The 23,309-nt window shown below is 41.0% G+C and overlaps 1 protein-coding gene across 6 annotated transcripts in view; it reads left to right on the forward strand.

Moving 5' to 3' along the window:
* The first annotated feature begins 21,639 nt into the window (after positions 1-21,639).
* The window catches only part of PPARA (peroxisome proliferator activated receptor alpha), a 42,616-nt gene continuing 40,946 nt past the window's right edge, over positions 21,640-23,309 (forward strand). For 5 of the 6 annotated variants that reach the window (XM_072876486.1, XM_072876513.1, XM_072876521.1 and 2 more), the window contains exons 1-2: positions 21,938-22,283; positions 22,525-22,721. The gene's annotated coding sequence lies outside the window, so the exon portion shown is untranslated. The other variant, XM_072876494.1, reaches the window with a different exon arrangement.

Genomic DNA, 23,309 nt, shown 5'->3' on the forward strand with positions numbered 1-23,309 from the left:
AGTAATATTTAGCAAAGACTATGATTTTGTACTATCATCTGACTTCTGGGTTGCCTATACTATTTACACAGTAAGCATCTTGGTGGACTGAGAAACAAATAGCCAATGATTCACAATATTTTTGGTGCAAATAGTTACGTGGAGCATCGCTGTTACTTTGGGAGGACTGCAGAGTATTTTGGACTTAGGTAAATTACAACCGTGAACGTTTTGTATGCCAACTAAAACAGCACAAAAATATATTCCCGCCGCGCCTAGCAGTTGCAAGGCTTTCACAAGAGAAAACACAGCGATCTAACTATAAATAGCAACTTAACTAAAATTAGATAGAACTGGCAGGCTCTCGTCTATGAATGGGAGCACTGTTAATATGCTCATCAGGTACTGGAAGGGCTCCAAATCTGACAAGGCATGCTACGGCGCAAACTTTCTGTGCCTGGAAAAATGAGCAGGAATGGCTGAATGAATAGGGCCGGGGATGTTTTCATAACTGGATAATAATGTCAGAGACGTTGACATGCTGATTAAATTTAAAGGGGGTACTGCAAGTAGGGATATTTCTCCATATTCCTTATTGCTTGGCTTTGTCTATGCTAACAGAAAATGCTGTTAAATCTAATGAATAAAGAAATGTGAGAAATAATTTAGGGGGAAATTAATACAGAGATACTCGGTAAAGTTAAGCCAAGCTGGGTAGCGGTGTAAATTTAAAGCATGTAACTGCTTTTGGATGTTTTCATTCAGAAATTATTAAGGCTTCTCTACACTCCTACATGGCAAAGTTACTGAACGGTGAATAAAAATATGAATTGATGGTACACCAGGTACTTGGTACTAATCTGTAGCCTGTTCCCCTGCTATGGAAACATCAAAAGTCCTATTTGGCTTTCTCCAGTTCAAAATAGACCCTATAGCATAGAAAGTGCCATTATGGTCCCAAAACGGTAGAGAAACCTTAACTGCACAGATGATATACGCTGACCTTCTTTCTACACGTAGCACCATTGAAATACAATCACTTCTGCACCTGCTATCAATCAGCCTACACTTCCATACATAGCTTTTTTTTCCCTAAAATTTAAGTTACCTCATACAAAGGCACCTTGAGGGCACGCTGTATTTCCACAAGGGAAGTCAGAGCAAAATAGCTGATGAATTGTGAATTTACACAGAGCTTATTGTACAGTGTCTCTCCCATGTTGATAAACCATTAGTTCACTTCAGTTTAATTCACTTTGAGCGTGAATTAAGGTAATTATGGCCAGCTGACTCCAAAATGAGTGTCCATAGAGAAATTTTATATGCCCGAGTTATATTAACTTTAAATTCACAATTTTTTTTTGTTAATTCACTTTGACATTAATTGGTGTTGTCAACTGAGCATCGGTGGCCAAGAGAAGAGCAACTGACATCATCTACCTGGACTTGTGCAAAGCATTTGACACTGTCCCACACAACATCCTTGTCTCTAAATTGGAGAAACATGGATTTGATGGATGGATCACTCAGTGGATAAGGAATTGGCTGGATGGTCACACTCAAAGAGTTACAGTCAATGGCTCGATGTCCAAGTGGGTACCAGTGATGAGTGGTGTTCCTCAGGGGTTGGGATTGGGACTGGCGCTGTTTAACATCTTTGTCGCTGGCATGGACAGTGGCATTGAGTGCACCCTCAGCAAGTTTGCCGACGTCACCAAGCTGTGTGGTGCTGTCGACACGCTGGAGGGAAGGGATGCCATCCAGAGGGACCTTGACAGGCTTCAGAGGTGGGCACGTGTGAACCTCATGAAGTTCAACAAGGCCAAGTGCAAGGTCCTGCACATGGGTTGGGACAATCCCAAGCACAAATACAGGCTGGGCAGAGAATGGACTGAGAGCAGCCCTGAGGAGAAGGACTTGGGGGTGTTGGTTGATGAGAAGCTCAACATGACCCAGCAATGTGTGCTTGCAGCCCAGAAAGCCAACCGTATCCTGGGCTGCATCAAAAGAAGCGTGACCAGCAGGTCGAGAGAGGTGATTCTCCCCCTCTGTTCCGCTCTAGTGAGACCCCACCTGGAGTACTGCATTTGGCTCTGTGGCCCCCAGTACAAGAAGGACATGGACCTGTTGGAGTTAGTCCAGAGGAGGGCCATGAAGATGATCAGAGGGCTGGAGCACGTCTCCTATGCAGACAGGCTGAGAGAGTTGGGGTTGTTCAGCCTGGAGAAGGGAAGGCTGCGGGGAGACCTTATAGCAGCCTTCCAGTACCTGAAGGGGGCCTACAAGAAAGCTGGAGAGGGCCTTTTTACAAGGGCATGTAGTGATAGGACAAGGGGTAATGGCTTTAAACTGAGAGAGGGTAGATTTAGATTAGATATAAGGAAGAAATTATTCACTATGAGGGTGGTGAGGCACTGGAGCAGGTTGCCCAGAGAAGTTGTGGATGTGCCCTTCCTGGAAGTGTTCAAGGCCAGGTTGGATGGGGCTTTGAGCAACCTGGTCTAGTGGAAGGTGTCCCTGCCCATGGCAGGGGGGTTGGAACTAGATGATCTTTAAGGTCCCTTCCAACCCAACCATTCTATGATTCTATGACATCTTGTGTAGGACAAGCCATTGGGTATCCTGGGCTTGTGCCAAAGAATCTTGACGCTAAGGAAGGAGCTTTTGAACTAGTCTCAACAGACAGAAGAAAAATCTGATTCTCAGAGGCTTCTAGATGAAAAATATTACATAAATTTTTCTATTAAATAGAAAACATATAAATGGCTCAAACATAAAAGGATGTTTAAATATAACTATGATAATTTAAATTTTTTTTATGAGCAACATTAAAATTAAACAGTCTAGTACTCAATCTATGCCCTTCTCAAATCAGCGCTCGTCAGCCATAAGGAAAACACAAATTTACCCCTATTATGTCCCAATTAATCTGATCATTTAAATGGGCTAAAATATTTGCTATCATCAGAGCTGTTTTTACAGAAATCATATCTTCATATAACTATTGACTTGTTTTTAATGTACAAAATTATTTAAGTCATACATAACTTCATTTTCATTCTGGCTTCAGGAAATAAGTGTAAGTTATTCTAACTCCAACTCAAAAAATAATGACCCTTTGAAACTGATATTGCTCCAGTACGCCTGCAGATTTGCCACCATCATGTTAAAAAGACCGTATCAGTGGTCTGAAGGCTTCACAAAGCTGTAATGAAAAGTAGGTTTAACCTTAGCTTGCAGATAATGTTTTTGGCTTAGGAGAAAGTTTGCGTAAACTAGCACTTTGAAATTTAATCCTATGGGGGTTAAAAACAAGACTGTTGTTTCTCATGGAGGGGATTTAATATTTGGATTAACCACTTGATTAGAAAGGTTATGACCTTTGTTTATGGAATAGCTTCTGTATTTTTAGCCCAATAGGAATGAAAGCTTTGATGTACAGAGTGCTGATAGGGAAGTATGTATTTTCACTGGGGAAATGTTATGTGTCAGTTGAGGAGAAGGAATGAAGTCTAATGAGGATCCCAGTGTGCTTGTTGAATAATCATGTGTGCACGGAGGGGAAACAACCAAAGCGACAAACTTACCAAAAACCTCCTATATGAAGATATAAAACCTGTTAGAATATTGTTGTATTTCTTTTTGAAAACCTCGTTTTGGAAGACCACGCACAAGCTTCTTAAACATAGTAATAAACTGAAGATTCAAGACTAAAAGTTTCAGAAGCAAAAATATCCTGGATTCTGAACTGGGATCTCGATAGAAAAGATAATTAAACAAAAACAAACAAAGGAACTAATGAAAGTTCAGGCTCCACTTCACAATTCCAGCTTACCCTCTAACCACTTTTTTTCCCCTTTCCAACTCCCTCACGTCTTCCACATAAAGTACGCTTTACAGTTATTTGTGAGATAGCTGCCACTAGAGGTCAGATGTTTATCATTCTCTTTAGTGTCATTAATAACCATTAGTGCTGTACAGTTTGAAAATAATATCACTGCAACTGCCTAAAATTATTCTCCTTCTTATTTATATGTAGATATAAATACAAATTAGAAATCAGAGCAAATATGAACTGTGAATTTACACCTCGCTTAGGTGTTCTTTAGCAATCAGAACACTTAAAATTTAGTTAGAATTTCGTGTAAGAAATTTGTAGTTTTTAGTGTGCTATGTACAAAGATGAAATTTCCCAACATGCAAAGAAACGTTCATTGATTTGAGTTACTGCTGTACCAAAAATAATAGGGAAGCTATAGTTTGCGCATTAGTAATGGTGATAAAAATAATTGTTAGATGCGGGATTTGTACTTTTTGAATAGTGTACAGCAGTTTTTTACAGTAATTTGTACCAGCCCAAAGTAGATTAATATGCTTCTCATTTGGTGATGGAGACTCCCGTCCCTTTCATTTAGACTGGGTTCTGGTACGTGACCAGTGAGATGGTGTGGACCTAGCAACATAGACCCCACAGTCTGACTTAAACCAAAATTGCCAGAGGGATATTAGATTCAAAGAAATCAAGTCCTCACAAATTACGTAAAAATTGGTAACTGAATAGTCAAAAGCAACACAGATTAGTGTTTGCTTAGTGATGTGGTCTCTTACCACTGCAAAAGCGAGTAGCCAGCTGGGCAGGCAGCACAAGCATAGGAACAGATCAGCTACTTTGCCCCAAAATGAGGGATGCTGGAAACGTACCATTCAGTATAGGGCTGAAAACAAAGGACACAGAGCTAAAGGAACTAGGGGAGAGGAGGTGACCAGCTGATGTTCCCATCACACAAAATGCATGGGAAATCAGGCTTTGCTTGTTTTCTGGCACACAAACAATGTGTGTATGTATAGAAATAGTTCTACTAAAGTAAGTCCTTAATTTTTCCAGCTTGCTCCCAAACTCTTTATTAACTACACAATTGGTAATACTACCTTGTGTAAAAATACAAAGAATGTAAAAAGTGTATTGGGTTTGGCCTTTCCCAATGAATGCAGTGAATATTCATACAGACTAACATAAATAGAACAATCATTCCAGGGACAAACATATAATCTTTTCACAGATTATGAACACTCATATCTTTTTATACAGGATCATAACATAATGATTTGCTGAGCATATCAATTGCTCAGAAGTGCCTAAGAAAAATCAAGAACGTAATTTGTTAAAATAAGATGTTAATTAAATCAATTAACTAAAACAGCACAAGGCGGTGACATCACTGCAATTGTATCTAGCTCTGCAAACTCCACCTATGCTATTGCACTCCCAACACCAGGTCTCCATAGGAATACTCATTAAAAGATCTTACGGTGATGCCATCTATAGGCCAGTGGCATGCGATAGCCTGTGCAACAGGTATTTAGTAAGCAGCCTTACAGTCACTTGGAAATACATGCAACTGCTTAATGGTGTTTCTTAAAGGACCGAAACAGCTCAGCAAAAGGAAAGAAACTCCTCACTTAACCTTCTCTTTCATGAAACTGTTTTCATGATGTGCCTCTGTTCCTCAGATCTAAGCAAGAGTAGGTTGTTTTGCTTTCTAAGAGATTAAAAAAATCGTCTTTGCTATCCTTCCCTTGTTAAATAAAACAGTTGGGTTCAATATTTTGTCAGAAACCATTCAGTAGTAAAGAAAGAGCTCTAGGCTATCTGGATGCAGCCCTTTGGGTGTGTGCTAGTCAGCCCCAAGCATCACTGCCATTCCAGCACTTCAAACTTCTGGTTTTGCTAGCTTTTCACTGGAGACACTTTTCCCCAGGAAAATTTGGAGATAATCCAGTTTCTCTTTAAAATGTATTCCACCTCAAATGAAGAATATCTCATATAAACTGCACAGAGATTATCTTCAAAGCTTACTCTTTCCTTCACTATCTCTTTCAGAATGCAGTAAATTATCTTACAAAGATTTCTGTGATGGGAACAGCAATCATTATATATGTCCTGGAGCACAGCCTTTTATTCATTGTCATCACTATGTTTTAAAAATATTTTCCAGGTGTGTTTGAAAGACATAATTTCTATTTGTGATGCACTCTGTACCTCCATGCAAAATTGCAGGGGACCTTTGGTGCAACATTTTAGAATCCTGCCAGCTTGAGGGATGATCACTGAAAAACTCAATGCGTGCCGATTCTGAATTTCAGAGAGATTAAACTTTATTATCAATTAGATAAACACAATAATTGATTAAACACCTGGCAGTCAACTTTTAAAGGGCCTTACTCTCTTCTCAAGCCAGTTTCCCTCTTCTCTTTCCTAGCCTTTCTCCTAATTCGTGTTCATTTTGATCAATAGAGAATCAAGCTCCAGAACAACGAAAGACATATTGAAATTACTGTGGAAAGTCATAGGCCAGAAATTAAACAAACCTTTATCACTTTCAAGACCATAATTCCAAAAATTGCACTTTTCTTCTCAGAAATTCAGGCCACTTCAGAATCTATTTGTAAACCCATTAAATATATATATTTTTTTTAAACCTTCATCACAACACCTGGCTAACTTCAGGGCTGCTCTAGAGCTCAGAGGAGCTCTGCGATACATCGTTCAGGTTACCAGTAGTTAAAAGGTAAACCTGTAATCATGCTGTTAGCCGTCATGACACAAGGGAACATACAGAAGCAGAAGTCTATTTCCCTTGACAGCTCAAGTGTCTTCTAAGTTACCTGATAATATTTTAAAATTTGCTTTTCACTTGGTATAAGGATTCCTGTAACTTCACTAGTGTTTTACACTGAGGATAAAAACATTGTAAGAGCATGGCTCTGCAAAAAGATAAGGCCCACCATGCTGCTTTGAGTCAATACTGCATCTGTAAGAAAGTCCGGTTTTTCTTTCTGAACTTTACATGGAACTACACATTTAAAAGAAATAATACAGTGAATATTCAGATATTCACTGAATATTCACCAAATCTCTGCAATCAGTGAGCTTTAGAGACAGCTGTAAAATCAACCACATTCACAGATGAACTGTGAATTTTGTTAAGAGATTTTAAGGCTTTCTCATTAAAAAAAAGAAAGCCACTTGGAGATGGTCATTTCCTGGAGTTACAATCCCAGAAAGGAATGTAAGAGTGATTTTTACATCGCAGAAAACTGAATCAAGACATCAAATTTACATGGCTCCAACTTCAGGATCTAAACATGGGGAGACTGTATCCTAAATTTCTTTGTGTTGGGGCATGTCAGTCTCCCCTCTCTTCAAGAAACAGATATGCTCAATTTTTCTTCTAAGGGTTATGATTCAGGGAAGTGCACTGTAGACTCATAACATCTTTCAGTATCTGGCCCAATATGAAGAACCACAGAAAGTATCAGAGATGGGTTGTTGCTTTCTCTGCTACAAAAGTCTCTTTGATGATTTCAGAAGAAAGAATAAAAATCACAAAGCTTTGAGTACCAGTCAAATGGTTTAGGAATAAGGAAGCACTGTGGTGCTACAAGTTTATTTGGTGTTTGGAGGGGTTGGGCTTTGGTGGTGGGGATTTTTGGTAGTAGAAGTAAGTCTTTTTGTCCTTGTTCAAAGGACAAATGGATATTCTTATAAGCAGCAGAATGAAAAAAGGGTGCAAGTTGTTTTATGTCCAGGTTTTTTCTAGTCTCTCCACCTTGTTTTTAACATGGCTTGATGCAACGTAATCACTGGTACAAAAGTCCACCGTTACTCAATGTCCATTTACTTCATGCAAATATTTTTTATATGATAGAATCATTATTTTAGAGGATGGCATAATTGTCCTGTTACTATTTTAAACCAGCTGCTGGTCATACAAAACTATTCACAGAGTACTGTAGAATACTACTTTATGGTTTGCTAAAACTGGATTTAGGGTTTCTCTTAGTGGTTTTGATGGCTAAGTTGCTCAGATTCTGCTGTCTGTGCCATAAAGCTTTGTCTGCTTCTGATAATGTCCCCAGAAGAGGGACTACAATGTTTTGATCCTACCAGAGAGTAATTTAAACAGAAAATGTTTCTTTTTTAGGTTTAAATAATTTCCAGGGGTGTATTCTTTGTTATTTGTAGACACAACATTTTATTAGGAATAAAAAAATATTAGTTTAAGGGAAATCACCTATTTGTGTTCTTGTAATGCTGTAAGACAAATGCAAGGAGAAATATTTTTAAATGAGAGAAAACTGGTTCTATTAAATCTGAATGTCATGGTGTGCTTTCCAGCAAATCTGAATATAATTTCAGTAGGTAGGCACTCATCTTCGTTTTGTGCAGATGGTGCTTGCAGAAAAGTCCTGTAAATATGTTGAATGTTAAAAAGTCATTCTAAAATATCACCTGTTATATCAAACTCCCACTAATTTGTCATCAGGCTTGAAATCTCTACAATATATACGGTGCATGGGTTTTTGGTTTTTTTTTTAAATAGTAGATTTTCCTAGCTTCAGAAGCACCTTGGTATATCCTGAACTGTTATAGCAAGGAATGCTTATCCTCATGGACAACTTCCCTGTTTGTTTCTTAACAGTACCAACATCTTCTCTGTATCCAAGCAGAAGAGCAGTAAGGAAGAGAAAGTCACTTTTCGTTCTGTACTATGGACTTGGCAAAAAGCCGTCTCATTTATGGTGCCAGGACAAGGAAAATAGTAATAATACAGAAAAGAATATGAAAGAACTGCAGTTGTTACACCACAGTTAAACCCAGTCCATGCGATAGATAAGCACAACAAATTCAACTGGAAAGAGGCATACCTAAAAGTTGGGAGTCTCTGAAAAGCAGCAGAAGGTAAAGCCTAGTGAATATCAGGTAAAGAGAAGCTATATATCCTAACTAATAGAGCATTCATAGATCCTGTTTTGTGCAGCTGCTAGGTGCTGTGGAGAGTACAGCAATGTGCTTGCAGCAGTGTGTTACAATACAGTTTCTTTCGGTGCGCTACAGATGTAATTTCCATTTGTCCTGTAGGGCTGAAAAAGATGTGCTTATGGACCCATTGGGGCTTCAGTGTGCACCGTCTCATGTGGAGTTTGAGGATGTGTTTTGCCTGAGGTTAACACCAAAGTTTTTTGTTTGTGTTTTTTTTTAAATTATTCCATACCTACAGTCCTTGTAAAACCTGCAGTAGCTAAATTCACTTTGACTAATATTTAGAGGAACAACTTGAACAACTCCTGAGTATGACCTGTCAGCATTCTCAGTCAGCTCTGCTCTTTCCTGCAGGGCTGAGTTCTTAAAAACGATTTTATGATGACTACACACTGACAATACGCTTCTGAGTGTGAGCAGTGCAAGGTTTCTGTACACGCTGCCAAATAGGAAGACTAACTTTGTTAACACCAGATGATTGCACTTTGTAAAGCTAAGCCACTGCAGATAGTTATTATTCTTTTTTTTTTTCTGAAAAGCAATGCTTTTTAAATACATTTAATGCTAGAAAGATTAGTATAAAGCAATGTGTTCTCTGCTTCTGCCTTTGCATCTCTATAAGCTCTGGCACAGTTTTTTGGAGGCATGTCGATAAAATCTGAATATATACAATAAATATATGCATCCATATATGTTATCCCTGAGACACAGATTATAACTTTGTCTTTGTTATGCGGTTTGCATGAGAACTGACCTCCCATCAGCTGTCTTACAGGCTGTAGTTTTGCTGTGTTGACCACTGAGACTTTTTGGTAATGATATGGGAGGAAGACAAGAATGTAATTTTGCTGTTGGTTGGGTTTTTTTTAAATAACTTTCTGATTTTGTCTCTCTTCTGCACCGGTGAATCTGCCAAGGCAAAAATAATCACAACACTTTTATCTCACAGAACCTCCCCAAAAAAGAGATAAAACCTGCTCAGGGTATGGGATGGGTATGGGATGGACAGGTAGCATGGTACTAATAGAGACGAAAGGGCAGAAGTGTTAATAGCTGTCTGGCCTGCAGGCTCCACTCAAAGTTCTTCACTGTCAACAAAGTACAATTTGAAGGTCTCAGTTTCTTTCCTCCACGATGTCTTTGCATCTGGTATGTCTCAGCAGTCCATTATGTTCTTTTTTTTATACCAGCTTCCCACTCCTGAGCCTCAATCTGAATACCACCCATAAAAATGGATGAAGCATGCTAAGTCCAAAGTGGCGTTAATGAAACATAATGTGCCATGTCAAGCTTTCATCATGATCTTTATTGTGATCCTTGTGTTCCCCCACTCTTCCTGGGTGTTATCTCCTGCTGTAGCATAAGCTTCTCTGGGAGGAGCTATCCCTTTATTTGCTGTAAAGCACTCTGCTCTCCCATGATGAATTAAAAAAAACAACGGTGGGTTACAGTATGCACGGCACGAAGGACATGGTTGCCAAGAACGAAGGTTTGATCCTCGCGTTCCACAAAAAGAACGGCTCAGTGTATTTAGCACATTGCTCCAAGTGATTAATCCAGCAAATAAAGGTGGTTGGTTTTTTTTTTCCTAAGGCACATGAATATTTTTTAGAAGTAAGTTTTAATTCTGCTGGAGCAACAAAGCCTTAGAATTGAATTACCTAATTTTTACTAGCTCTATGATGACTTGTGATCAGGAATGGAAAAACAATATAAAATAGTAGACCACTGTATCAAACATATTTGCTCAATAATCTTTTTGGTATCCAGGAACTTATCAGAAACCTCGTATCAGGTACAGGCTGCTCTGGGTGTAGCCTGTTGTTTCTCGCTGGAACAGTATGCAGTTCAGCTATCCAAATTCAGAAAGCTGCAAACAGATTCAGGATAGATTTTCATACGTTTGTACTATCAAACTTCTCTTTTAATGTAGGGTTTGTCCCTTCACTACGGAGTAACTCTACCTGGAGGCTATTTAGTGAACAGCTGGACTCGGGCCCATTGGACACTATTTAACATCATTTACAGAAGAGAAAAGCAGGGCCACCAGATTAGCAACCAAATCTAAAACTGATTTCAAACTACATTCTCTGGTAGTACAAAACACATCTTTCAAATTTATGGACATGAGTGGATATCTGAGAAAAACATGGAATCAACTATAATTTATCCAAAGACAGCCTGACTTTCATGAACCATGGGGACAAATAAAATGTGAATACCTTCAAGAAGAAAACACTGTAGCTAGGTCTCAAAGGTAACTAAAATCTGACTAGATTAATTTAACATCTGTAGGTATATTTCTAAATCAAAGCATCATTAGTGTAATATATATAACAGCTGTAAAGTTTCTGTTTCTGGAGTCAAAAAAACAATGTAAGAGCTAGAAACAGAAAAAATAATGAAAAAGGGTTAGTTGTTCCAGCTGGGCTTTTCTAGGAATTACAGAGTTAAAAAAAAATCAGCATTGTATTAATATTTTATTTTTAATCAGAGATTAATTGGGTTTGGATTAAGTACATTTTGATTCCAGTATTCCACTCTGATTTTTTTTAAATGTATAGTTTGCCTTTATTTACTTAATAATACATATTTTCCTGTATATAGTTCATGGATTGATAGTGGGATAATGACCGATTCGAGTCTTTGTCTTTTCTCTAAGAGCAAATGAAAGTTGTTAAACTGTCTTAGGATCTTTAGCTATGTAAAGGCAAAGAGCACTCTACAGAATTAAGTGAAATGATAAGATTTTGCCCCAAAGAACTGAATACTCAGGTAAACAGGAGCAAGAATTCTAGATAATTATGTTGATAGCAGCCAATGAAGAGTTGACTAATTAAAAAAAAAGTTTGCAAAAGAAATAGCGCTTTAAGGACTGATATAAAGATGACAGGAAAGGACAGTGGGTGCTTGTTAAGAGGGACATTGCCCCAGTCAAGGGGTTTGAAGATACAGGGGAAGAAAAGAGGGATAAAACTAGTATTTGTGCTATGGGAAACCAAATGACCCAATAGTGATTTCAACCAATTCTTGATCTACTTTTAAATATCCAAAGCGAGTGGCCTTTACCACCTTCTTCCAAGGTGTGGTTTAACAAACAACTGAACTGATGTAATACCTTACAGCTGCAAGGGGGAAGATCTCGCTTCCTCCTGCCCTCTTCTGAGGTCCTCTCCTTGCCCTTGTCCCTGCTCTGGTGTTCGGTGGCTCCCAGCTGAGTTAGCTCAACTCAACTCACTAACCTGCAGAAAACTATCCAGTCTTTTTGGCAGATCAGTGAGTCAAATTTTGACTCACTAAAGGGTTTGAAAAATACCAAAGCCCGAAGGAGGTAAAATGGTGGAGCTCGTGCCTGAAGGAAGGGGTAAGAGGAGGGAATGGGATTTTCTGTTTTCAGCAATGCTGAGCAGCTACATCGACATTATCCCAAAAGACCACTCTGCTGCCAGAACACCATAAAATACAGTTCTGTAGCCTGCGACACCTCGGTTTGAGGATTTCTTCCTGACTCAGTTTCCCGTCCTAAAATTAGCCTATGGCATTACCCTTAACAAGAAAAAAAAAGCATTTTCACTTTGTGTCGTAATTAGAGCTTTATTGGGTAAAAAAAAAGGCTTGGGTTTGTTTTTATTTACACCAAAGTACTTGTCTTAGAGCACAGTAATATGTAATAGTTAATCTAACTGTAAAATCTGAAGTGGAGAGACAGCACTTGTAATTCTACCACCAAGTAATTAGGTGATGTCAGCATACTCACACCCTTGGTTAATCTAGACTCATTTACCCTATAATAACATAACAGTGCCTTGCCTTCACCCCATTTTTTTAGTGGCACAGGTAGCTTGCTCTACGTATGTTGCATTAAAGGCTGTGTGTGTGTGTGTCTGCTTGTGTGTGCATGCGGTGTGTGTGGTGTGTGTGTGTGTGTGTGTGGTGTGTGTGTGGTGGGAGGTGTGTGTGTGGTGTGTGTGTGTGTGATGACAAACCTGCTGACATGCAGGAGAGTGACACAGCACTTTATGTTTTACATAGCTTCAACAGGTAAACTCCCAGAATATAAACATTTCAAGACAGACACATAGGGTAGGTATACAGACAAGACTTTTTTTCTTTCCAGATTAAATAGGAATAAATTGGAGGTATACTGAGCTATCAGATACATTTGAAAATCCCAGTCTGGACATTAAACAAACATTTGTAATGCTGAACCCCAGGATAAACAGCAAATATTTTGTGTTCTTTAGCAAATATTTGCAGAGTTACACACAGATGAATTAGGTAATCAAAGAAACTGGAATCAGGTAGCATGACTTAAAATGGATGCAAAACTCTATGACATAGCTCTAATTAAACACTCTTGTACAATGCTTCTTGTACTTAGCTTCTTCTGGAACGGCATCGGTGATCTACCTGGTGTGTTTGCTTGTCCTGTTGTCGGTGTTTCCCAGTGGCTTGGGAACCTTTGGGGTCTCCAGCTATGGCTGTCGAAACAGGGAACCCAGACAACAAGTATATGTGAACCCTGAGAGGTAGGCAGCTGGCAGGAGACCAGCTTTTGAGTATGTGCTGCTTTACGTTCAAACATTATGAAATTTGTCTGCCAGTTTCTAGAGCCAAATGTACCTCAAGCCATAAACAGGAGGTAAAAAGGGAGAAAGGAAGATAATTATATTAATATATGCAAAAGTTAATAACAATTTTTTTAAAAAATGGGGGAAGCCCTTTAAAATAACTCAGTTAAAAACTAAACATCTGGTGACACTAGTATGCAGAAAAGCAGACTTCAAAGGCCTGCTGATTATAGAAGTCCTTGCTGTTGCCTTTTTAAAACCGTATATCCAGATTTTTATTCTGGCTCTCACTGCATTTGGAGTGGGTGAAATGATCTGAGAAAAGAAGGCTTTTTTGTGTACTTTTTTTAACTGGCAAGACATTAGCTTAGGGATTATTATAAGAAAAAAAACTGTTTGGAAAATACTCTGAATATTGCAAATATTATAGGAAAGCTTTGGAAAACATGCTGGATTTGCATCCAGCTCCGAACGCAACAATTTTCACTTCTTGCAGGTTCAGTATCAAATTATTTCCATGAGGTTTCCAGAAGTGAATGAAGCATTTCAGGCATGGTTTCACTAAAGAGAGGAAGGTCTAGCTGCACAAGGATCTGTCATGTGCAATTTTGTTTACTTCTGCCTGTTTGCTAACCTCCAACTTCAGTGAGTCACGGTATTTTTACTACCATGCTATCCATTCCATAGGCTTTAACACACTTCTCCACTTAATTATTAACAAAGTCCAAAGGTATCCACCCCTCTCCCACACAGATCTTCCAGCTAAACACAGCTCTGAAACCTCTTCTTATTTAAAATTGTTCTTTATGGTTTGGATAAATATAGTGTTAGTAGTTGATGCCTTCACGTTGCTGAAATGACGTCCTTGCCCATTTCTCCAAGCTCAGAAGGCTTTCAGTGTTACAGCTCCTGCCGCTGCTTACATTCCTCATGTCCAAACAACCAGGACTTGCCCGTGCTCTAGTCTTACAAACATCTTCTGGCTTTGCTCCTCATGATGCAGTTGAAAATCACCTCCTTTTCCAGGATTCCCTATAGCCGCCTTCTAACTAAAATAAGCCCTTTACTCTCTTTCTTTATCCCTCAGATCACCTGCTACAGTCATCTTCTCTGTATCTTTGGTCAGGCTTGACTGTGGTTTGATGCCAGGCTGATTTCAGAGGTAATGCAGATGGAAGGAATTCAGCCAGTGCTCCTTCATCACAGCACGCCACCTCTCCAGGACTTGGGGTGTGTGCCATGAATTAGATCAGGAAATCGTTTTTATTTCCTGCTGCTCTTTTTTATTATTTTTCAGTGGAACAGATCCCCTGATCTGCTTCACAGCACAGTACTGCAAGGAGCTGGAGTTGGGAAAATCGAGGAGTATTGCAGTATTGCATGAGGACAAAAAAGGTAGAACTGGTTGTTGGGATGTTTCTGAGGCCACAGGATCAGAAAACTGTGGCCTTTCTGCTACCGGCCTGAGATTTGCCTTCCCTCAATTTCTAGCAAGTAACAAGCTTGTTTGCTAATATGTCTTATAGCACAGTAAATCTGCATGTGTTTTCAAATCTCATCTGACCTCCCTCTTCTGTTTACTTTCTGTGTTATTTAACATCTTGTTTGCAAATTATTTTATCAAACACTTTAAACAATTTTAGAAGTACAGTCTTGCTTTAAAAAAGTCTATCTAGGACTTAGTTATAAGCAGTTCCTATTCACACAGCGAAGCTGACCAGTGTAAAGAATAGTGAGAAATACTTGAACAAGAACATGGACAGTCGAAGTGTGAAGGAAAAACTGGTACCTGCAAAGCATTAGCCCAACTATACATGTGTGGCTTTTGTTTAAAAATCTGTAGATATGCAATGATTGAGCAAAGAGCCCAGAAATTAAATATATGATTGTTCTTCATACAAGGCAGTTCTAGCATATGCTCAGTGTATCAGTTGTGAATGGAAAAGACTGGAAAACACTGGGTGTAGCACAGTGAGTGTTAGTCATGGCCTGGAAACACAGTAGGAAAACAATTTAAGCTGAATAGTTACTCAGCTAATTGCTTTGAGTAAGTCTCAGATTTACACACCCTAGAACCCAAACTCAAAATTTTTACTTGATAGTACGAGACAAATACTTGCGCTTTCTCCAGGGCGGGGGGGGAAATCTTAGGGGCTTTCCAAAACTGCATTTGCAGTAGTACAAGTGAACAGGAAAAGACACTGCTTGCATTAAGGATCTTGGAGGACTGCAAAACTGTGATTAGATGAGCTCTGGAAAATGCACTGGAGTGGGCAGAAAGTACCAGTGCTGCGTGGTGCGTATCCTACCTGCTTACCACATGCTACCACTCTGAAAGCAACACGCAACTGTGCTATCCCTTTAATTGCCTCAGTAAAAAAAACAAAACAGCTTAGCTTTAAACTCACCTTCAAAAGCCACTGGACTTTGCACCAAAACAAATATACATGCACGTGATTCACACTGACTCTCCTTGGGTGCTCTGGCAATAACACAACTTTTAAAATCACTGCATCTGCTTGCTAAATAAACATGCTTACACCTTTGGTGCATGAAGAACTTGGTCCAAAGTGTACCTACTTAGTAGGGAGGAAAACATTAAGTTCCAACACCAGTTTTAATTTCTGCACTTGGACTGAATTACTTACAAAAAGATGAGATCATGGCAAGCTGACATTTATGTGGTAATTCCTTCTTGAAATCTGCATAAAACATGAGCAAAGGCGCAGAAACTCCTGAAGCTTAGATTAAGGCTACAACTAAAGCCAGACAAGAATAAATAAGTATTGATAGAAGTATGCTGGGAGAATTTACCAGTTGCAGCGTAAGCTAGTCTAGGCATGCAAGGGAGTACATACATGCTGCAGAAGTATATAGGACACATTTTAAAGAAAGCCAAGCAGAAGTTGCTAATAATTGCATTAAGAAACACATTCCACCATACATTCTTGCTTTTTTGTTCTAGTATGTCTTGCTAATATACAAGTTCTTCAGGGAAAGGGCAGATTTTCTGCATGATTAGTAAAGGGCGGTAGGGAGAGCACCGGGTATTACAGGAAAGAAGGGTTGGGAATTGGAAGCAGACATCAGAAAGGGATACAGAGTTGACATAAATAGAAAATAGACTTGAGAGGAACAGTAAAAGATAGCTTTAGCTAGAGAGGGGGAAGAATGGAGGCCAGAAAAGATGTTGCAATAGTCAACTAATGAATAAGATATGAATCACAGTTATGGTGGTGATGACAGGGAGATATTTTAAAGATGTCGCCCAAGAAGAGAATCTCAGTGAGATAGATAAAACACCGAATGTGAAAGTGAGATTGGGGAAAAAAGGGCAACAAAGACTTCATTGAGCCAACAGAGCAAAAGTAGGAAGAAGTGAGAAGCCTAGACAAGAAAAGAAACTCTTTCTTTGAAATAGGAAACATTCAAAGAGTATTCAGTAGAAAGAGTATTTCAGTAGAAATAGTATTTCAATAGAAGTACAGGGATGGATAAATTAAAATGCAATTAAATTAAGGATTAATTAAAAGTACATCTGTTTCCAAGGATAATAGGAAAAAACCTTACATATGGGAGGAACCTGTTATCCCTTCAGTGACACATCATGGCAAGTACCACGTGCATCAAAGGAAGGAGCAAAAAACCCCAGTAACAGGATAACAAAACTTCGCCCTAGTTCAAGATACTGAGCAGTCGTTTGTTTTCTAAAATTGTGTAATTTTATTATACTAAGTCTAACTGATTTTTTAGCAGTTCTCAGAGACAATAAAACCATAAATAAATCTGCTAAATCCTGCTGAATCTGGTAATACAGTGTCCAGTACAAAAAGGAATGTGTAGAAGAGGAATCTTACACTGGAGGAAGAAACTATTCCAATGAGAAGGTAGGGGGGATTTGGAAAAGAACAGCACAGTTGAGTTTTAAGAGGATTGCTTATTCCTGTAAACTGTTTTCAAGTTAATAGTTTCCCCTATGGTTCCTTCACATCCTGCAGAAGGCCTAAGTGTGGGCGGCTTCCCCTCAGATAAAGCTTAGGGGGTGGTACTGTTTTCCCCCTCTCTTTCAGTTCACCCTTAATGTGTGCATCCTGCATTACTGTAAGAAAGGTGCTTGCTCACTGCTAACAGTTTTTCTTTAAAGAATAACTTTTTTATTAAAATGGAGAAATGAAACAGACTGACATTAATAACGGGGCAGGGGAGAGAACTGTCACATTAAAAAAATGTTAATTCAACAATTCTCAATATTGCTGCCAACAATATAGCTATCCATAGTGATGATGACAGCACCAGCATAAAAAGAATATCGGTTATTAGAGACCTTCTAAACATTTTGGGTTAAGAAGGGTTAACTGATAAATTTAAAGCACCATCCTCTTACATGCAACTGTTCTTAGTCTTTTTGACACAGGAAGAGACATACGGACATCTGGAATGTTTGATCTTGACACTCTGACAAATAATGAATTATTTCACTAGTAAGTAAAGAGTAACGAGCAAAGTGACCTTCAAATATGGATAGAAATGATCTGAATGACTGAGTCCATACCTTACATTGACGGGATGGCATGGTAAACATCTCTAATGAAAATTAAATATAAGTAACAACTTTAATCACTTATTTTGTTGGGAAATAAAATCTCAGCTTAGATTTAAAAAAAAAATATCCAATGTCTAAATAGTTTTGTGGAACATTAGACTTGTGTAAACCTGTAACTTGCATCCTGGTTCCATCCCAAACCTGTCATATTAAAATGAGGCAGATGAGCCTCACAGGATTTATCTTAAAACATTTTCATCACCTTTAGTCTTAGAGCTTTGTTCTAATCCAGCAGAGAGATGTGCATTTAAAAATAACCAACGCTCAAAACCAACCTGCCCTAAAACTAACAACCAAGCAAAGTAGCACAGACTTTTCCATAACAAGACTGCTATGCTGGGACAAAGCTTCATAATGAAAGGTCAGGACAGACAAACCTCACAGGTGTCCTCTGTTTCACCAGTTTGCTTGGTTGTTGTTGTTTTTTTAAGGGGGTTGATTTGGTGAGAGAGGACTCTTTTAACAATAATTTGCATACTGTGTATGCACATAACCCATGTATTAACTTAAATAAATCAGATGTAATCATCTCCTGTTCATTATCACATGGGACTTTTGGCTTCGACTTATTTTGACCGGGCACAATTGGGCAGGATTCAGCATACACAAAATTATACACAAAAAGTCTTAAATCACACTTGAATAGTTTTCTGTACTTCTGTTAGTGACCTCTGTTCATAAAACTTTTTGTAACAGTCCAGCCACTTCTATTATTTTAAGAAGAGTAATTCAATAATATTAAAATAATTTTCATTTAGTACATTTTAGTTCAGTAAAACTTCAGTAATCACACAAAGAGAAACAGAACCATATGTATGCTATTTCAGCTTATAAAATGCTGGCTACAATGCTTGGTCTCTGCAGTTCCCATTCAAATAAATACCTAAATGGGAAGGCTCTATTTTACTTATTATATCAGCTTTGTCAGGAAAGTCTTTCATGATGACCCAGCAAAAACAAGGCACATTGTCTGTTAAAATCTCTATCATCAGATCAGCAAGAGAAACCACAACAAATATTTGAGCATGGGGTCAGCCCACTTCCTGCATTTTACCCGTAGTTGGAGGAGATGGTGAAGGTGCTGCCAATTTTTGCTGGTATAGTCCGTTTCCCAAACTTCTGAATGAGTCTGTGCTGACTTGGATCTGCTTCCACAGAATTGTTATGAGAGACTCTGTATCTGGCCTTTAAATAAATGGAAAGGCATTTTTGTTTTGCAAATGAGAACATTTTGTGACAGAAATGCTGTGCATGACCGTGGAGACCTCTGACAAAGCCAGCTGGCTACTGGAAAGATGGAAAATCAACGGCTGCACAAGTCTGGCTGCTTGTTTCACAACTGCCGAGCTGTTAGGCAATAGTAATATGGTTATTGCATATTAATAGAATATAACACTAATTAAAGCTTATTCCAGTTAAAAGTCTAGTAAATAATCTAATTTCTGATTTCTAAAAGCTTGCAGATTTAAATAGCTAATGGGTGTTTATGATATTTAGTATGTTATTAAGATTTGAACTGCGATACAAATTGACACAATCCAGTCAGTAATCTACACTTAAAAAGGAATCCGTACGGTCTCCTGGGTAAATATTTTAAATGTAGGATACATTCTCCTCCTTCACTACAGATGCTTTCTGCAACACCAGCCATTTTTATGGACAAAATGTATGCAACTTCTTTAGAAGAAAACACTTCCAAAATAGGGATTAAGAGAGCTCTTCTCCATGTCTGGGATAACACAGTCCTCTTTGCTGACCACACTGTAGACAGAGGTTGCTACAAGTTTGGTTATCAGCGAGCGTGGGATGGGAAGCCCACAGTTTATAAACAGGAAACAGCCCACAACTCATTTTAAATTCCAATAAATATTTTGTGTTTTTACTGCCTTTGGGACAGCATTAGTGTCTGAGCCAGGACAAGATGTATGAAACATCTATTTGCCCCTCAGAAAAGCTAGGTGAGCTCGACAGCTAGGATAAAGCCTAGACAGCCTGGCATGCCTCTCACTGGCAACAGCAAAGCCCTGATGTGGTGAATCACTCGAAATGTGATATATTCCCAAGGCAAAAGCCCGCAACCATAACAAGATCTTACTTTTGAGAATTGTACTGCAGCGCTTGTACAATGTCACCTCAGGAACCAGCAATACAAGTACGCATGCAAACAGACCTCCTAAATCCAGTCTGAAAGTTCAATATGGAAACTCAAACACAACTGTCCTCACTCTCTACAGCTTCCTTGCCAAAACAAGAGGGGAAACAGTTTTAAGAGCTGATTACACACCCAAAGAAAACCAATATATACTTGTAACTGCACAGAACCTTATCCTGTTTGCGTATATTTCAGGGGAAAGAAAAGAAAGACAGAAAGACAGAAATAAAGAAAAAAAGAAAGAAAGAGAGAAAGAAAGAAAACTGAATGAAAAAGTCATCTGCTCAGATAACATCTTTTATGGAAGTAGTCCCTGATCCTTGTTATCAGCTGAGCTCTGTTACACACAGACTGTGGGGAAATACGTAACTGTTAAAATTGGGAATTAACTTACTAAATCAACTGATTGTTGCGGCATTGGGTGTTGGCCCAGCTTGGGACAGACCTTGGAGCAGCACTAATGGTTGAGAAGTCGGGCTGTGATCAGAACCAGCTTGAAATAGTGTGAAAAAGCCTTAAATAAATGTGAGGGCTTTTGCTAGCTTCTGTTTTCCACAGTTAATACTGCCTTTTATTGTTTGGTATTGAGGCATGCTTTCTGGTGTTTTTTTCAGCCTCTACCTGTACTGAGTGCTCCGGTGTCCAGGTCCATGTGCTTAACCCAAATTTATGAGAAATTTATGGAATTAAATATGGTGCTTACTGCAGTAGGGGCTGAGCCTCGAGGGCAGTGCTCTCCTTCCTTCCCTTCTGGGCCTGTGTTTCTGTTTTCTGAACTGCCACAAACTATGTTTCCATCGAGTAAAAACAAGCAGAAGCTGCATGTGTGTATGTGTACTTGGTAACTGTAAAATAACTTCCCATTGGAAACATCTGAAATGAGTCATGTTTTCTCCTCCTGGCACCTATGTTATTGACTACTCAGGTCAGTAATAAAGTGCTTTTCTTTTTTCCCAAATGGAGTGACAATGTGAAAGTGAAAATGCAATCATAGGATTAAAAAAAACCCCTAGTGATATTTTTTGTTAAGTGATGACCACAATTATGAGGATCATCGAGAAATGTAACATAGATGAAGCAGTCAAAGAGCAGAAATTGAATGTGTGTGTGGGGGGGGAAGCCGACCCCCTTTCAAAACCATTGTATTTATGCTTCTGGTTACCTTTCCAAGATTTAAGAGCCTCAGGAAGCCAAAGCCCTTTACAAAGCCTCGTTCAGGGTTTTGCTGGGTTTTATTCAGGATTTCGGGCTTTTGTAGACGTGACCCGCGATAACTTTCTAAACACGACAAAGCTTTTCTTAACCGGCCGCACTCAAGGAGAAGTCCCTGCGCCACGATCCACACGGCTCCTCCGCACCTCCCCTCAGGGCCAGGGCACGACCGCTCGCCCCCCGCAGCCCGTCCCGGCCGCAGCCCCGCCGCGCACGGCCCGGGCGGGTCACGAGAGGCGAGCGCAGACTTTGCCCACGGGCAGCCGGCCCGCCCCTCCGCCCGGCCGAGCTTTATTCGCCCTTGACGGAAAGTGTCAGCGCCTCAGCCTCGCCTCCCTCTCCCGCTGCCGGGCGCCCTCCGCGCGCGTCGCCGTTAAGCCACCGGGGGGGGCGCGGAGGGAGCGGAGCGCGGCGGGGGGGCGCGGGGGGGGCGCGCGTGCCCCCGCGCTGCCCCCGGCCCACGCAGGTCTCTCCCCGCCCAGCCAATCGCGCGCGGCCATTGCGGGAGGTGTGTGCCACGACCTCACTTCCGGTACCTGTCAGGCTGTCAGCCCGCCGCCCCGAGTCGGTCAGGCGCAGGACCGGGGTACTGCTGCCCTCCTCCCCCCCTCACCGGCCCGGCCCCGCCCCGCCGGGCTGACAGCGCCGGGCGGCTGTTGCCCGCGGCCGAGGCTGGCGGCGAGAGGGTGCTCGCGCGCCGGCAGCGGCGGTTGGGAGGCGTTGAGCGCGCGCGTGCCGAGAGCCGGGCGCCCCGCGGGACCGACGGCGGATCGCGGCCCGGGGCGCGGTGGTGCCTGCCCGACCCGACCCGACCCGGCCCGACCCGACCCGACGCGACCCGACCCTGCCCGGCGCCGGCCTCGGCCCGCTGCGCCCATGGGCGCCGAGCGGCCGCGGGCGGCAGCGCCTCTCCGCCTGCCTGCGGGCCGGCAGTAATGCACGGTATTGCCTTAGGGGCACCCTCCTCCCCGCGCCCTGCGGTGCAGAGGCTGCCTGTATCCCGGTTGGGGCTCCGGCGGCCGAGGGGGGCACGGGGAGGGGGCGGAGGCGGTAGGAGCGCGGCTGGGTGACGCCCCCGCCTAGCTAAGACGGTGGCGGTTTTGCTAATGACCTGTCCTTTCTTCTCCTCCCCCTCTCTTTTTATTTTGTATGTATTTGCGTATCTCGCCGCCGCGTTTTGAAGCCCTCTGCGAAACTCCGGCGGTGGCAAAGGCGAAGAGGAGTTAGCTGGCGTGGGGAGATGCTTTAGCTATTCCTGCTGCTGCGCTCGGGATTCGCGCCAGCTGCCCGCCGTGCGGGGACCGCGGTGGGCGGCAGCCCGGGGGCAGAGGGGCTAAAGGACGAACAAGAGCCGGCCCTGGCGGAGGCTGGCGTTTGCAGGTAAAGAGCTATCTTGGAAACTTTGTGGGGAGACTGCAGGGTGCTGAGGGGTGGGGAACAGAGGAGAAGACCATGTCCTGTCATGTAAGGTGCTGTTTTGCAGCTGTCAAATCTCTTACATGCAACACATGTGAATTGTCCTTAACCTGGTTTGAGAAATGAACTTGGGCACTAGGCAGAAAATATGTGCTTGGAGGTTACCTTTATTGGCTTGGCTTGGTCAGGCAGGTTGTGCTTCTACCAGTCGGTTGGTCAGAGGAGAGTCCTACATCCTTGGAGTGAGGCGTGGGTCAGTGGGAGCTCCCCCTGTATTTGCTTTTGTGGTTTGATGAGAAAAACATGTTCTTGATTGTCCCTATGGGGCTGTCCACTTGCTTTCTGAAAAGCAAGTGAAAAAGATAGCATTCAAAAAGTAATGGAAAGGAGTGCTAAAAGGTATTGCCTTGTATTCATATTGCCTTGTATTCATATTAAGATTAGCACAGCTTCACTGACAGGAGTAGCTGTCCCTAAGCTCTCTGACGGAAGAAGTATGAGTACAGGATTCGTCAGACAGGATTATCTGGAATAATGATGTTTAGCACTTTG

Source organism: Ciconia boyciana, chromosome 1, assembly GCF_034638445.1.
Source record: "Ciconia boyciana chromosome 1, ASM3463844v1, whole genome shotgun sequence".
Taxonomy (NCBI): domain Eukaryota; kingdom Metazoa; phylum Chordata; class Aves; order Ciconiiformes; family Ciconiidae; genus Ciconia; species Ciconia boyciana.